This window comes from Hyla sarda, chromosome 1 (assembly GCF_029499605.1).
Source record: "Hyla sarda isolate aHylSar1 chromosome 1, aHylSar1.hap1, whole genome shotgun sequence".
Lineage (NCBI taxonomy): Eukaryota > Metazoa > Chordata > Amphibia > Anura > Hylidae > Hyla > Hyla sarda.
The window spans coordinates 322,717,619-322,734,188 of record NC_079189.1 but is presented as its reverse complement, the minus strand read 5'-3'; the positions used below and the strand labels follow the sequence as shown (position 1 = coordinate 322,734,188).

The window sequence follows — 16,570 nt, the reverse complement described above, 5'->3', positions numbered from 1 at the left end:
GTATGGGAGTCTGGTTGGCTGCCAGCCTTCCTTCCATTCCTATGAGTAATGTGAGTGCTCATGAAGGGGACATGGTTGGGTCCACCCCTTTCCCGGTTATCCCCTCTAGGCCTTTTGGCTTAGATCAAGTGTAAAAAAAGAAAGGATCTTGCGACAGATCGCATCCTGAGGCACGTTTTTTTTTGTGTGAATACTTGCACTTGGGTGACTTGTGAGCACATACTGATACATACGTTCCCTATCTGGGGACCATAAATTAAATGGATTTTTGAGAAAGGGAGCTGATTTGGAAGCTTGCTTCTGTCGCCCTATGCATTGACCCGATGTGGCAGTATCTTCGGGTAGTGAACAGTGCACCACCCCATTCCAGTGTTAAACAAGAAAGATTCTCATTTAATCCTCCGTGGGTGAGAATTTGAGTTTGAGAATTGGAGACCAAAATGATGAGTTGCACTGACTGGTTTATGAACGTCTATTCATTTAGCGTTTTAATGACCATGTTTGCACACTGATTGGTGTAAAAAAATAAAATAAAACTAAATAATAATAATCTAGCACACCTGTGCAGGTTTGACATGACATGACAGGTAGCTGTCTTGTGGGTGGTGCTGAATCCTGTTAAATGACATGAGGGTCTCATGCCTATACACAAGGGTGTGTCATTGCTGTTGCTTGACCATGCATTGGTTTCTGTGGTCAGTGAATGATAAAAACAAAATTTACCATCCATTGATGGATGGGAAATCCGCCATGAGGCATTTGTTTTTAGAAACTGCTGCTCACAACCAATGTTGCAATGGAGTGTCTCCATCTGCTGGTGGTATTGGAAAGGCATTAGTGCTATGACAGGGTCTGAAGAAGAAGAAGAAGAAGACGGAAAAAAATATATATAAAAAGAAAAAGAGAGAGAGAGAGAGAGACTGACTTAGTGAGCGAGTGAGTGAGAGAGTGAGAGTGAGTGAGAGTGAATGAGTGAGTGAGTGAGAACAAATGAGTTAAAGCAAGTGAGTGAGAGAGATCGAATGAATGAAAGTCTGAATGACAGAAAGAAAAAAGGATGAAGAAAGAAGCATGAAGAAAAAAAAATGTATATGGAGTTGCTGACATGAGTGCAATCTACAAAGCCGTTGAGGCTGATCCTCATGGGAGGATTATTGCACCAGGACCCTTAGCACTTTTAAAATGCCATTCAATGCCACGGGCTAGATGTAAACTGCAGATGACCATGTTGTGGTAGTTACCATGGATACCCAAGTGATGTGTGAGCTAACACATAGGCCCAACAGATTCCAAGAAGGCCAGAATCACCAGCGGCACCACCATCGATTGTCAGGTCACCCGGATTCAGCAAATACCAGAGTCCAAAATGATGCAGGTTTATACTGTTAATTTTCAGTTTATCGTTACAGTTGGTGTTATTCCATGTCGGAAGGGACGCAGCTACAGCCAGTGGGGTAACTAGAGACAGGCAGGCAGCTATGTGCAACAAAGGTAGGCGTGTTGTTTTCATATGCAGATCTGAAATATTGTCTTATATGCAAGAGGAGGAGTGATGGGGGTTCAGGCAAAAGCCAGGCTATGGATTGCATTGCTAAATGCTCCATCAGAGTGCAATGGTCGCCTGTCCTTTTTTTAAGTGATGATGTGGGTTTAGCCTGTGCTGTATGTATGTATGGGTGGCTGACTGCCACCCACCCAGAAAGTGTATGGGAGGCTGGTTGGCTGCCAGCCTTCCTTCCATTCCTATGAGTAATGTGAGTGCTCATGAAGGGGACATGGTTGGGTCCACCCCTTTCCCGGTTATCCCCTCTAGGCCTTTTGGCTTAGATCAAGTGTAAAAAAAAGAAAGGATCTTGCGACAGATCGCATCCTGAGGCACGTTTTTTTTTTGTGTGAATACTTGCACTTGGGTGACTTGTGAGCACATACTGATACATACGTTCCCTATCTGGGGACCATAAATTAAATGGATTTTTGAGAAAGGGAGCTGATTTGGAAGCTTGCTTCTGTCGCCCTATGCATTGACCCGATGTGGCAGTATCTTTGGGTAGTGAACAGTGCACCACCCCATTCCAGTGTTAAACAAGAAAGATTCTCATTTAATCCTCCGTGGGTGAGAATTTGAGTTTGAGAATTGGAGACCAAAATGATGAGTTGCACTGACTGGTTTATGAACGTCTATTCATTTAGCGTTTTAATGACCATGTTTGCACACTGATTGGTGTAAAAAAATAAAATAAAACTAAATAATAATAATCTAGCACACCTGTGCAGGTTTGACATGACATGACAGGTAGCTGTCTTGTGGGTGGTGCTGAATCCTGTTAAATGACATGAGGGTCTCATGCCTATACACAAGGGTGTGTCATTGCTGTTGCTTGACCATGCATTGGTTTCTGTGGTCAGTGAATGATAAAAACAAAATTTACCATCCATTGATGGATGGGAAATCCGCCATGAAGCATTTGTTTTTAGAAAATGCTGCTCACAACCAATGTTGCAATGGAGTGTCTCCATCTGCTGGTGGTATTGGAAAGGCATTAGTGCTATGACAGGGTCTGAAGAAGAAGAAGAAGAAGAAGAAGACGGAAAAAAATATATATAAAAAGAAAAAGAGAGAGAGAGAGAGAGACTGACTTAGTGAGCGAGTGAGTGAGAGAGTGAGAGTGAGTGAGAGTGAATGAGTGAGTGAGTGATTGAGTGAGTGAGTGAGTGAGTGAGTGAGAACAAATGAGTTAAAGCAAATGAGTGAGAGAGATCGAATGAATGAAAGTCTGAATGACAGAAAGAAAAAAGGATGAAGAAAGAAGCATGAAGAAAAAAAAATGTATATGGAGTTGCTGACATGAGTGCAATCTACAAAGCCGTTGAGGCTGATCCTCATGGGAGGATTATTGCACCAGGACCCTTAGCACTTTTAAAATGCCATTCAATGCCACGGGCTAGATGTAAACTGCAGATGACCATGTTGTGGTAGTTACCATGGATACCCAAGTGATGTGTGAGCTAACACATAGGCCCAACAGATTCCAAGAAGGCCAGAATCACCAGCGGCACCACCATCGATTGTCAGGTCACCCGGATTCAGCAAATACCAGAGTCCAAAATGATGCAGGTTTATACTGTTAATTTTCAGTTTATCGTTACAGTTGGTGTTATTCCATGTCGGAAGGGACGCAGCTACAGCCAGTGGGGTAACTAGAGACAGGCAGGCAGCTATGTGCAACAAAGGTAGGCGTGTTGTTTTCATATGCAGATCTGAAATATTGTCTTATATGCAAGAGGAGGAGTGATGGGGGTTCAGGCAAAAGCCAGGCTATGGATTGCATTGCTAAATGCTCCATCAGAGTGCAATGGTCGCCTGTCCTTTTTTTAAGTGATGATGTGGGTTTAGCCTGTGCTGTATGTATGTATGGGTGGCTGACTGCCACCCACCCAGAAAGTGTATGGGAGGCTGGTTGGCTGCCAGCCTTCCTTCCATTCCTATGAGTAATGTGAGTGCTCATGAAGGGGACATGGTTGGGTCCACCCCTTTCCCGGTTATCCCCTCTAGGCCTTTTGGCTTAGATCAAGTGTAAAAAAAGAAAGGATCTTGCGACAGATCGCATCCTGAGGCACGTTTTTTTTGTGTGAATACTTGCACTTGGGTGACTTGTGAGCACATACTGATACATACGTTCCCTATCTGGGGACCATAAATTAAATGGATTTTTGAGAAAGGGAGCTGATTTGGAAGCTTGCTTCTGTCGCCCTATGCATTGACCCGATGTGGCAGTATCTTCGGGTAGTGAACAGTGCACCACCCCATTCCAGTGTTAAACAAGAAAGATTCTCATTTAATCCTCCGTGGGTGAGAATTTGAGTTTGAGAATTGGAGACCAAAATGATGAGTTGCACTGACTGGTTTATGAACGTCTATTCATTTAGCGTTTTAATGACCATGTTTGCACACTGATTGGTGTAAAAAAATAAAATAAAACTAAATAATAATAATCTAGCACACCTGTGCAGGTTTGACATGACATGACAGGTAGCTGTCTTGTGGGTGGTGCTGAATCCTGTTAAATGACATGAGGGTCTCATGCCTATACACAAGGGTGTGTCATTGCTGTTGCTTGACCATGCATTGGTTTCTGTGGTCAGTGAATGATAAAAACAAAATTTACCATCCATTGATGGATGGGAAATCCGCCATGAGGCATTTGTTTTTAGAAACTGCTGCTCACAACCAATGTTGCAATGGAGTGTCTCCATCTGCTGGTGGTATTGGAAAGGCATTAGTGCTATGACAGGGTCTGAAGAAGAAGAAGAAGAAGACGGAAAAAAATATATATAAAAAGAAAAAGAGAGAGAGAGAGAGAGACTGACTTAGTGAGCGAGTGAGTGAGAGAGTGAGAGTGAGTGAGAGTGAATGAGTGAGTGAGTGAATGAGTGAGTGAGTGAGAACAAATGAGTTAAAGCAAGTGAGTGAGAGAGATCGAATGAATGAAAGTCTGAATGACAGAAAGAAAAAAGGATGAAGAAAGAAGCATGAAGAAAAAAAAATGTATATGGAGTTGCTGACATGAGTGCAATCTACAAAGCCGTTGAGGCTGATCCTCATGGGAGGATTATTGCACCAGGACCCTTAGCACTTTTAAAATGCCATTCAATGCCACGGGCTAGATGTAAACTGCAGATGACCATGTTGTGGTAGTTACCATGGATACCTAAGTGATGAGTGAGCTAACACATAGGCCCAACAGATTCCAAGAAGGCCAGAATCACCAGCGGCACCACCATCGATTGTCAGGTCACCCGGATTCAGCAAATACCAGAGTCCAAAATGATGCAGGTTTATACTGTTAATTTTCAGTTTATCGTTACAGTTGGTGTTATTCCATGTCGGAAGGGACGCAGCTACAGCCAGTGGGGTAACTAGAGACAGGCAGGCAGCTATGTGCAACAAAGGTAGGCGTGTTGTTTTCATATGCAGATCTGAAATATTGTCTTATATGCAAGAGGAGGAGTGATGGGGGTTCAGGCAAAAGCCAGGCTATGGATTGCATTGCTAAATGCTCCATCAGAGTGCAATGGTCGCCTGTCCTTTTTTTAAGTGATGATGTGGGTTTAGCCTGTGCTGTATGTATGTATGGGTGGCTGACTGCCACCCACCCAGAAAGTGTATGGGAGGCTGGTTGGCTGCCAGCCTTCCTTCCATTCCTATGAGTAATGTGAGTGCTCATGAAGGGGACATGGTTGGGTCCACCCCTTTCCCGGTTATCCCCTCTAGGCCTTTTGGCTTAGATCAAGTGTAAAAAAAAGAAAGGATCTTGCGACAGATCGCATCCTGAGGCACGTTTTTTTTTTGTGTGAATACTTGCACTTGGGTGACTTGTGAGCACATACTGATACATACGTTCCCTATCTGGGGACCATAAATTAAATGGATTTTTGAGAAAGGGAGCTGATTTGGAAGCTTGCTTCTGTCGCCCTATGCATTGACCCGATGTGGCAGTATCTTTGGGTAGTGAACAGTGCACCACCCCATTCCAGTGTTAAACAAGAAAGATTCTCATTTAATCCTCCGTGGGTGAGAATTTGAGTTTGAGAATTGGAGACCAAAATGATGAGTTGCACTGACTGGTTTATGAACGTCTATTCATTTAGCGTTTTAATGACCATGTTTGCACACTGATTGGTGTAAAAAAATAAAATAAAACTAAATAATAATAATCTAGCACACCTGTGCAGGTTTGACATGACATGACAGGTAGCTGTCTTGTGGGTGGTGCTGAATCCTGTTAAATGACATGAGGGTCTCATGCCTATACACAAGGGTGTGTCATTGCTGTTGCTTGACCATGCATTGGTTTCTGTGGTCAGTGAATGATAAAAACAAAATTTACCATCCATTGATGGATGGGAAATCCGCCATGAAGCATTTGTTTTTAGAAAATGCTGCTCACAACCAATGTTGCAATGGAGTGTCTCCATCTGCTGGTGGTATTGGAAAGGCATTAGTGCTATGACAGGGTCTGAAGAAGAAGAAGAAGAAGAAGAAGACGGAAAAAAATATATATAAAAAGAAAAAGAGAGAGAGAGAGAGAGACTGACTTAGTGAGCGAGTGAGTGAGAGAGTGAGAGTGAGTGAGAGTGAATGAGTGAGTGAGTGATTGAGTGAGTGAGTGAGTGAGTGAGTGAGAACAAATGAGTTAAAGCAAATGAGTGAGAGAGATCGAATGAATGAAAGTCTGAATGACAGAAAGAAAAAAGGATGAAGAAAGAAGCATGAAGAAAAAAAAATGTATATGGAGTTGCTGACATGAGTGCAATCTACAAAGCCGTTGAGGCTGATCCTCATGGGAGGATTATTGCACCAGGACCCTTAGCACTTTTAAAATGCCATTCAATGCCACGGGCTAGATGTAAACTGCAGATGACCATGTTGTGGTAGTTACCATGGATACCCAAGTGATGTGTGAGCTAACACATAGGCCCAACAGATTCCAAGAAGGCCAGAATCACCAGCGGCACCACCATCGATTGTCAGGTCACCCGGATTCAGCAAATACCAGAGTCCAAAATGATGCAGGTTTATACTGTTAATTTTCAGTTTATCGTTACAGTTGGTGTTATTCCATGTCGGAAGGGACGCAGCTACAGCCAGTGGGGTAACTAGAGACAGGCAGGCAGCTATGTGCAACAAAGGTAGGCGTGTTGTTTTCATATGCAGATCTGAAATATTGTCTTATATGCAAGAGGAGGAGTGATGGGGGTTCAGGCAAAAGCCAGGCTATGGATTGCATTGCTAAATGCTCCATCAGAGTGCAATGGTCGCCTGTCCTTTTTTTAAGTGATGATGTGGGTTTAGCCTGTGCTGTATGTATGTATGGGTGGCTGACTGCCACCCACCCAGAAAGTGTATGGGAGGCTGGTTGGCTGCCAGCCTTCCTTCCATTCCTATGAGTAATGTGAGTGCTCATGAAGGGGACATGGTTGGGTCCACCCCTTTCCCGGTTATCCCCTCTAGGCCTTTTGGCTTAGATCAAGTGTAAAAAAAGAAAGGATCTTGCGACAGATCGCATCCTGAGGCACGTTTTTTTTGTGTGAATACTTGCACTTGGGTGACTTGTGAGCACATACTGATACATACGTTCCCTATCTGGGGACCATAAATTAAATGGATTTTTGAGAAAGGGAGCTGATTTGGAAGCTTGCTTCTGTCGCCCTATGCATTGACCCGATGTGGCAGTATCTTCGGGTAGTGAACAGTGCACCACCCCATTCCAGTGTTAAACAAGAAAGATTCTCATTTAATCCTCCGTGGGTGAGAATTTGAGTTTGAGAATTGGAGACCAAAATGATGAGTTGCACTGACTGGTTTATGAACGTCTATTCATTTAGCGTTTTAATGACCATGTTTGCACACTGATTGGTGTAAAAAAATAAAATAAAACTAAATAATAATAATCTAGCACACCTGTGCAGGTTTGACATGACATGACAGGTAGCTGTCTTGTGGGTGGTGCTGAATCCTGTTAAATGACATGAGGGTCTCATGCCTATACACAAGGGTGTGTCATTGCTGTTGCTTGACCATGCATTGGTTTCTGTGGTCAGTGAATGATAAAAACAAAATTTACCATCCATTGATGGATGGGAAATCCGCCATGAGGCATTTGTTTTTAGAAACTGCTGCTCACAACCAATGTTGCAATGGAGTGTCTCCATCTGCTGGTGGTATTGGAAAGGCATTAGTGCTATGACAGGGTCTGAAGAAGAAGAAGAAGAAGACGGAAAAAAATATATATAAAAAGAAAAAGAGAGAGAGAGAGAGAGACTGACTTAGTGAGCGAGTGAGTGAGAGAGTGAGAGTGAGTGAGAGTGAATGAGTGAGTGAGTGAATGAGTGAGTGAGTGAGAACAAATGAGTTAAAGCAAGTGAGTGAGAGAGATCGAATGAATGAAAGTCTGAATGACAGAAAGAAAAAAGGATGAAGAAAGAAGCATGAAGAAAAAAAAATGTATATGGAGTTGCTGACATGAGTGCAATCTACAAAGCCGTTGAGGCTGATCCTCATGGGAGGATTATTGCACCAGGACCCTTAGCACTTTTAAAATGCCATTCAATGCCACGGGCTAGATGTAAACTGCAGATGACCATGTTGTGGTAGTTACCATGGATACCTAAGTGATGAGTGAGCTAACACATAGGCCCAACAGATTCCAAGAAGGCCAGAATCACCAGCGGCACCACCATCGATTGTCAGGTCACCCGGATTCAGCAAATACCAGAGTCCAAAATGATGCAGGTTTATACTGTTAATTTTCAGTTTATCGTTACAGTTGGTGTTATTCCATGTCGGAAGGGACGCAGCTACAGCCAGTGGGGTAACTAGAGACAGGCAGGCAGCTATGTGCAACAAAGGTAGGCGTGTTGTTTTCATATGCAGATCTGAAATATTGTCTTATATGCAAGAGGAGGAGTGATGGGGGTTCAGGCAAAAGCCAGGCTATGGATTGCATTGCTAAATGCTCCATCAGAGTGCAATGGTCGCCTGTCCTTTTTTTAAGTGATGATGTGGGTTTAGCCTGTGCTGTATGTATGTATGGCTGACTGCCACCCACCCAGAGAGTGTATGGGAGTCTGGTTGGCTGCCAGCCTTCCTTCCATTCCTATGAGTAATGTGAGTGCTCATGAAGGGGACATGGTTGGGTCCACCCCTTTCCCGGTTATCCCCTCTAGGCCTTTTGGCTTAGATCAAGTGTAAAAAAAGAAAGGATCTTGCGACAGATCGCATCCTGAGGCACGTTTTTTTTTGTGTGAATACTTGCACTTGGGTGACTTGTGAGCACATACTGATACATACGTTCCCTATCTGGGGACCATAAATTAAATGGATTTTTGAGAAAGGGAGCTGATTTGGAAGCTTGCTTCTGTCGCCCTATGCATTGACCCGATGTGGCAGTATCTTCGGGTAGTGAACAGTGCACCACCCCATTCCAGTGTTAAACAAGAAAGATTCTCATTTAATCCTCCGTGGGTGAGAATTTGAGTTTGAGAATTGGAGACCAAAATGATGAGTTGCACTGACTGGTTTATGAACGTCTATTCATTTAGCGTTTTAATGACCATGTTTGCACACTGATTGGTGTAAAAAAATAAAATAAAACTAAATAATAATAATCTAGCACACCTGTGCAGGTTTGACATGACATGACAGGTAGCTGTCTTGTGGGTGGTGCTGAATCCTGTTAAATGACATGAGGGTCTCATGCCTATACACAAGGGTGTGTCATTGCTGTTGCTTGACCATGCATTGGTTTCTGTGGTCAGTGAATGATAAAAACAAAATTTACCATCCATTGATGGATGGGAAATCCGCCATGAGGCATTTGTTTTTAGAAACTGCTGCTCACAACCAATGTTGCAATGGAGTGTCTCCATCTGCTGGTGGTATTGGAAAGGCATTAGTGCTATGACAGGGTCTGAAGAAGAAGAAGAAGAAGACGGAAAAAAATATATATAAAAAGAAAAAGAGAGAGAGAGAGAGAGACTGACTTAGTGAGCGAGTGAGTGAGAGAGTGAGAGTGAGTGAGAGTGAATGAGTGAGTGAGTGATTGAGTGAGTGAGTGAGAACAAATGAGTTAAAGCAAGTGAGTGAGAGAGATCGAATGAATGAAAGTCTGAATGACAGAAAGAAAAAAGGATGAAGAAAGAAGCATGAAGAAAAAAAAATGTATATGGAGTTGCTGACATGAGTGCAATCTACAAAGCCGTTGAGGCTGATCCTCATGGGAGGATTATTGCACCAGGACCCTTAGCACTTTTAAAATGCCATTCAATGCCACGGGCTAGATGTAAACTGCAGATGACCATGTTGTGGTAGTTACCATGGATACCCAAGTGATGTGTGAGCTAACACATAGGCCCAACAGATTCCAAGAAGGCCAGAATCACCAGCGGCACCACCATCGATTGTCAGGTCACCCGGATTCAGCAAATACCAGAGTCCAAAATGATGCAGGTTTATACTGTTAATTTTCAGTTTATCGTTACAGTTGGTGTTATTCCATGTCGGAAGGGACGCAGCTACAGCCAGTGGGGTAACTAGAGACAGGCAGGCAGCTATGTGCAACAAAGGTAGGCGTGTTGTTTTCATATGCAGATCTGAAATATTGTCTTATATGCAAGAGGAGGAGTGATGGGGGTTCAGGCAAAAGCCAGGCTATGGATTGCATTGCTAAATGCTCCATCAGAGTGCAATGGTCGCCTGTCCTTTTTTTAAGTGATTATGTGGGTTTAGCCTGTGCTGGATGTATGTATGTATGGGTGGCTGACTGCCACCCACCCAGAGAGTGTATGGGAGTCTGGTTGGCTGCCAGCCTTCCTTCCATTCCTATGAGTAATGTGAGTGCTCATGAAGGGGACATGGTTGGGTCCACCCCTTTCCCGGTTATCCCCTCTAGGCCTTTTGGCTTAGATCAAGTGTAAAAAAAGAAAGGATCTTGCGACAGATCGCATCCTGAGGCACGTTTTTTTTTGTGTGAATACTTGCACTTGGGTGACTTGTGAGCACATACTGATACATACGTTCCCTATCTGGGGACCATAAATTAAATGGATTTTTGAGAAAGGGAGCTGATTTGGAAGCTTGCTTCTGTCGCCCTATGCATTGACCCGATGTGGCAGTATCTTCGGGTAGTGAACAGTGCACCACCCCATTCCAGTGTTAAACAAGAAAGATTCTCATTTAATCCTCCGTGGGTGAGAATTTGAGTTTGAGAATTGGAGACCAAAATGATGAGTTGCACTGACTGGTTTATGAACGTCTATTCATTTAGCGTTTTAATGACCATGTTTGCACACTGATTGGTGTAAAAAAATAAAATAAAACTAAATAATAATAATCTAGCACACCTGTGCAGGTTTGACATGACATGACAGGTAGCTGTCTTGTGGGTGGTGCTGAATCCTGTTAAATGACATGAGGGTCTCATGCCTATACACAAGGGTGTGTCATTGCTGTTGCTTGACCATGCATTGGTTTCTGTGGTCAGTGAATGATAAAAACAAAATTTACCATCCATTGATGGATGGGAAATCCGCCATGAGGCATTTGTTTTTAGAAACTGCTGCTCACAACCAATGTTGCAATGGAGTGTCTCCATCTGCTGGTGGTATTGGAAAGGCATTAGTGCTATGACAGGGTCTGAAGAAGAAGAAGAAGAAGACGGAAAAAAATATATATAAAAAGAAAAAGAGAGAGAGAGAGAGAGACTGACTTAGTGAGCGAGTGAGTGAGAGAGTGAGAGTGAGTGAGAGTGAATGAGTGAGTGAGTGAATGAGTGAGTGAGTGAGAACAAATGAGTTAAAGCAAGTGAGTGAGAGAGATCGAATGAATGAAAGTCTGAATGACAGAAAGAAAAAAGGATGAAGAAAGAAGCATGAAGAAAAAAAAATGTATATGGAGTTGCTGACATGAGTGCAATCTACAAAGCCGTTGAGGCTGATCCTCATGGGAGGATTATTGCACCAGGACCCTTAGCACTTTTAAAATGCCATTCAATGCCACGGGCTAGATGTAAACTGCAGATGACCATGTTGTGGTAGTTACCATGGATACCTAAGTGATGAGTGAGCTAACACATAGGCCCAACAGATTCCAAGAAGGCCAGAATCACCAGCGGCACCACCATCGATTGTCAGGTCACCCGGATTCAGCAAATACCAGAGTCCAAAATGATGCAGGTTTATACTGTTAATTTTCAGTTTATCGTTACAGTTGGTGTTATTCCATGTCGGAAGGGACGCAGCTACAGCCAGTGGGGTAACTAGAGACAGGCAGGCAGCTATGTGCAACAAAGGTAGGCGTGTTGTTTTCATATGCAGATCTGAAATATTGTCTTATATGCAAGAGGAGGAGTGATGGGGGTTCAGGCAAAAGCCAGGCTATGGATTGCATTGCTAAATGCTCCATCAGAGTGCAATGGTCGCCTGTCCTTTTTTTAAGTGATGATGTGGGTTTAGCCTGTGCTGTATGTATGTATGGCTGACTGCCACCCACCCAGAGAGTGTATGGGAGTCTGGTTGGCTGCCAGCCTTCCTTCCATTCCTATGAGTAATGTGAGTGCTCATGAAGGGGACATGGTTGGGTCCACCCCTTTCCCGGTTATCCCCTCTAGGCCTTTTGGCTTAGATCAAGTGTAAAAAAAGAAAGGATCTTGCGACAGATCGCATCCTGAGGCACGTTTTTTTTTGTGTGAATACTTGCACTTGGGTGACTTGTGAGCACATACTGATACATACGTTCCCTATCTGGGGACCATAAATTAAATGGATTTTTGAGAAAGGGAGCTGATTTGGAAGCTTGCTTCTGTCGCCCTATGCATTGACCCGATGTGGCAGTATCTTCGGGTAGTGAACAGTGCACCACCCCATTCCAGTGTTAAACAAGAAAGATTCTCATTTAATCCTCCGTGGGTGAGAATTTGAGTTTGAGAATTGGAGACCAAAATGATGAGTTGCACTGACTGGTTTATGAACGTCTATTCATTTAGCGTTTTAATGACCATGTTTGCACACTGATTGGTGTAAAAAAATAAAATAAAACTAAATAATAATAATCTAGCACACCTGTGCAGGTTTGACATGACATGACAGGTAGCTGTCTTGTGGGTGGTGCTGAATCCTGTTAAATGACATGAGGGTCTCATGCCTATACACAAGGGTGTGTCATTGCTGTTGCTTGACCATGCATTGGTTTCTGTGGTCAGTGAATGATAAAAACAAAATTTACCATCCATTGATGGATGGGAAATCCGCCATGAGGCATTTGTTTTTAGAAACTGCTGCTCACAACCAATGTTGCAATGGAGTGTCTCCATCTGCTGGTGGTATTGGAAAGGCATTAGTGCTATGACAGGGTCTGAAGAAGAAGAAGAAGAAGACGGAAAAAAATATATATAAAAAGAAAAAGAGAGAGAGAGAGAGAGACTGACTTAGTGAGCGAGTGAGTGAGAGAGTGAGAGTGAGTGAGAGTGAATGAGTGAGTGAGTGATTGAGTGAGTGAGTGAGAACAAATGAGTTAAAGCAAGTGAGTGAGAGAGATCGAATGAATGAAAGTCTGAATGACAGAAAGAAAAAAGGATGAAGAAAGAAGCATGAAGAAAAAAAAATGTATATGGAGTTGCTGACATGAGTGCAATCTACAAAGCCGTTGAGGCTGATCCTCATGGGAGGATTATTGCACCAGGACCCTTAGCACTTTTAAAATGCCATTCAATGCCACGGGCTAGATGTAAACTGCAGATGACCATGTTGTGGTAGTTACCATGGATACCCAAGTGATGTGTGAGCTAACACATAGGCCCAACAGATTCCAAGAAGGCCAGAATCACCAGCGGCACCACCATCGATTGTCAGGTCACCCGGATTCAGCAAATACCAGAGTCCAAAATGATGCAGGTTTATACTGTTAATTTTCAGTTTATCGTTACAGTTGGTGTTATTCCATGTCGGAAGGGACGCAGCTACAGCCAGTGGGGTAACTAGAGACAGGCAGGCAGCTATGTGCAACAAAGGTAGGCGTGTTGTTTTCATATGCAGATCTGAAATATTGTCTTATATGCAAGAGGAGGAGTGATGGGGGTTCAGGCAAAAGCCAGGCTATGGATTGCATTGCTAAATGCTCCATCAGAGTGCAATGGTCGCCTGTCCTTTTTTTTAAGTGATGATGTGGGTTTAGCCTGTGCTGTATGTATGTATGGGTGGCTGACTGCCACCCACCCAGAAAGTGTATGGGAGGCTGGTTGGCTGCCAGCCTTCCTTCCATTCCTATGAGTAATGTGAGTGCTCATGAAGGGGACATGGTTGGGTCCACCCCTTTCCCGGTTATCCTCTCTAGGCCTTTTGGCTTAGATCAAGTGTAAAAAAAGAAAGGATCTTGCGACAGATCGCATCCTGAGGCACGTTTTTTTTTGTGTGAATACTTGCACTTGGGTGACTTGTGAGCACATACTGATACATACGTTCCCTATCTGGGGACCATAAATTAAATGGATTTTTGAGAAAGGGAGCTGATTTGGAAGCTTGCTTCTGTCGCCCTATGCATTGACCCGATGTGGCAGTATCTTCGGGTAGTGAACAGTGCACCACCCCATTCCAGTGTTAAACAAGAAAGATTCTCATTTAATCCTCCGTGGGTGAGAATTTGAGTTTGAGAATTGGAGACCAAAATGATGAGTTGCACTGACTGGTTTATGAACGTCTATTCATTTAGCGTTTTAATGACCATGTTTGCACACTGATTGGTGTAAAAAAATAAAATAAAACTAAATAATAATAATCTAGCACACCTGTGCAGGTTTGACATGACATGACAGGTAGCTGTCTTGTGGGTGGTGCTGAATCCTGTTAAATGACATGAGGGTCTCATGCCTATACACAAGGGTGTGTCATTGCTGTTGCTTGACCATGCATTGGTTTCTGTGGTCAGTGAATGATAAAAACAAAATTTACCATCCATTGATGGATGGGAAATCCGCCATGAGGCATTTGTTTTTAGAAACTGCTGCTCACAACCAATGTTGCAATGGAGTGTCTCCATCTGCTGGTGGTATTGGAAAGGCATTAGTGCTATGACAGGGTCTGAAGAAGAAGAAGAAGAAGACGGAAAAAAATATATATAAAAAGAAAAAGAGAGAGAGAGAGAGAGACTGACTTAGTGAGCGAGTGAGTGAGAGAGTGAGAGTGAGTGAGAGTGAATGAGTGAGTGAGTGATTGAGTGAGTGAGTGAGTGAGTGAGAACAAATGAGTTAAAGCAAGTGAGTGAGAGAGATCGAATGAATGAAAGTCTGAATGACAGAAAGAAAAAAGGATGAAGAAAGAAGCATGAAGAAAAAAAAATGTATATGGAGTTGCTGACATGAGTGCAATCTACAAAGCCGTTGAGGCTGATCCTCATGGGAGGATTATTGCACCAGGACCCTTAGCACTTTTAAAATGCCATTCAATGCCACGGGCTAGATGTAAACTGCAGATGACCATGTTGTGGTAGTTACCATGGATACCCAAGTGATGTGTGAGCTAACACATAGGCCCAACAGATTCCAAGAAGGCCAGAATCACCAGCGGCACCACCATCGATTGTCAGGTCACCCGGATTCAGCAAATACCAGAGTCCAAAATGATGCAGGTTTATACTGTTAATTTTCAGTTTATCGTTACAGTTGGTGTTATTCCATGTCGGAAGGGACGCAGCTACAGCCAGTGGGGTAACTAGAGACAGGCAGGCAGCTATGTGCAACAAAGGTAGGCGTGTTGTTTTCATATGCAGATCTGAAATATTGTCTTATATGCAAGAGGAGGAGTGATGGGGGTTCAGGCAAAAGCCAGGCTATGGATTGCATTGCTAAATGCTCCATCAGAGTGCAATGGTCGCCTGTCCTTTTTTTAAGTGATGATGTGGGTTTAGCCTGTGCGGTATGTATGTATGGGTGGCTGACTGCCACCCACCCAGAAAGTGTATGGGAGGCTGGTTGGCTGCCAGCCTTCCTTCCATTCCTATGAGTAATGTGAGTGCTCATGAAGGGGACATGGTTGGGTCCACCCCTTTCCCGGTTATCCCCTCTAGGCCTTTTGGCTTAGATCAAGTGTAAAAAAAAGAAAGGATCTTGCGACAGATCGCATCCTGAGGCACGTTTTTTTTTTGTGTGAATACTTGCACTTGGGTGACTTGTGAGCACATACTGATACATACGTTCCCTATCTGGGGACCATAAATTAAATGGATTTTTGAGAAAGGGAGCTGATTTGGAAGCTTGCTTCTGTCGCCCTATGCATTGACCCGATGTGGCAGTATCTTTGGGTAGTGAACAGTGCACCACCCCATTCCAGTGTTAAACAAGAAAGATTCTCATTTAATCCTCCGTGGGTGAGAATTTGAGTTTGAGAATTGGAGACCAAAATGATGAGTTGCACTGACTGGTTTATGAACGTCTATTCATTTAGCGTTTTAATGACCATGTTTGCACACTGATTGGTGTAAAAAAATAAAATAAAACTAAATAATAATAATCTAGCACACCTGTGCAGGTTTGACATGACATGACAGGTAGCTGTCTTGTGGGTGGTGCTGAATCCTGTTAAATGACATGAGGGTCTCATGCCTATACACAAGGGTGTGTCATTGCTGTTGCTTGACCATGCATTGGTTTCTGTGGTCAGTGAATGATAAAAACAAAATTTACCATCCATTGATGGATGGGAAATCCGCCATGAGGCATTTGTTTTTAGAAACTGCTGCTCACAACCAATGTTGCAATGGAGTGTCTCCATCTGCTGGTGGTATTGGAAAGGCATTAGTGCTATGACAGGGTCTGAAGAAGAAGAAGAAGAAGAAGAAGAAGAAGAAGACGGAAAAAAATATATATAAAAAGAAAAAGAGAGAGAGAGAGAGAGACTGACTTAGTGAGCGAGTGAGTGAGAGAGTGAGAGTGAGTGAGAGTGAATGAGTGAGTGAGTGAATGAGTGAGTGAGTGAGTGAGTGAGAACAAATGAGTTAAAGCAAGTGAGTGAGAGAGATCGA

At 43.3% G+C, this 16,570-nt stretch overlaps 10 pseudogenes; all 10 read left to right on the top strand.

The window, feature by feature from the left end:
- Positions 1-98: 98 nt before the first annotated feature.
- LOC130339639 (U2 spliceosomal RNA) lies at positions 99-362 on the top strand (annotated as a pseudogene).
- A 1,440-nt stretch (positions 363-1,802) lies between these two features.
- LOC130341933 (U2 spliceosomal RNA) lies at positions 1,803-2,068 on the top strand (annotated as a pseudogene).
- Positions 2,069-3,542: 1,474 nt separating this feature from the next.
- LOC130338167 (U2 spliceosomal RNA) lies at positions 3,543-3,805 on the top strand (annotated as a pseudogene).
- Positions 3,806-5,261: 1,456 nt separating this feature from the next.
- On the top strand, positions 5,262-5,527 carry LOC130341922 (U2 spliceosomal RNA; annotated as a pseudogene).
- A 1,474-nt stretch (positions 5,528-7,001) lies between these two features.
- LOC130338156 (U2 spliceosomal RNA) lies at positions 7,002-7,264 on the top strand (annotated as a pseudogene).
- Positions 7,265-8,716: 1,452 nt separating this feature from the next.
- Positions 8,717-8,980, top strand: LOC130339627 (U2 spliceosomal RNA; annotated as a pseudogene).
- Positions 8,981-10,440: 1,460 nt separating this feature from the next.
- On the top strand, positions 10,441-10,704 carry LOC130339616 (U2 spliceosomal RNA; annotated as a pseudogene).
- A 1,452-nt stretch (positions 10,705-12,156) lies between these two features.
- On the top strand, positions 12,157-12,420 carry LOC130339605 (U2 spliceosomal RNA; annotated as a pseudogene).
- A 1,457-nt stretch (positions 12,421-13,877) lies between these two features.
- LOC130341225 (U2 spliceosomal RNA) lies at positions 13,878-14,141 on the top strand (annotated as a pseudogene).
- A 1,464-nt stretch (positions 14,142-15,605) lies between these two features.
- Positions 15,606-15,871, top strand: LOC130341911 (U2 spliceosomal RNA; annotated as a pseudogene).
- Positions 15,872-16,570: the final 699 nt, after the last annotated feature.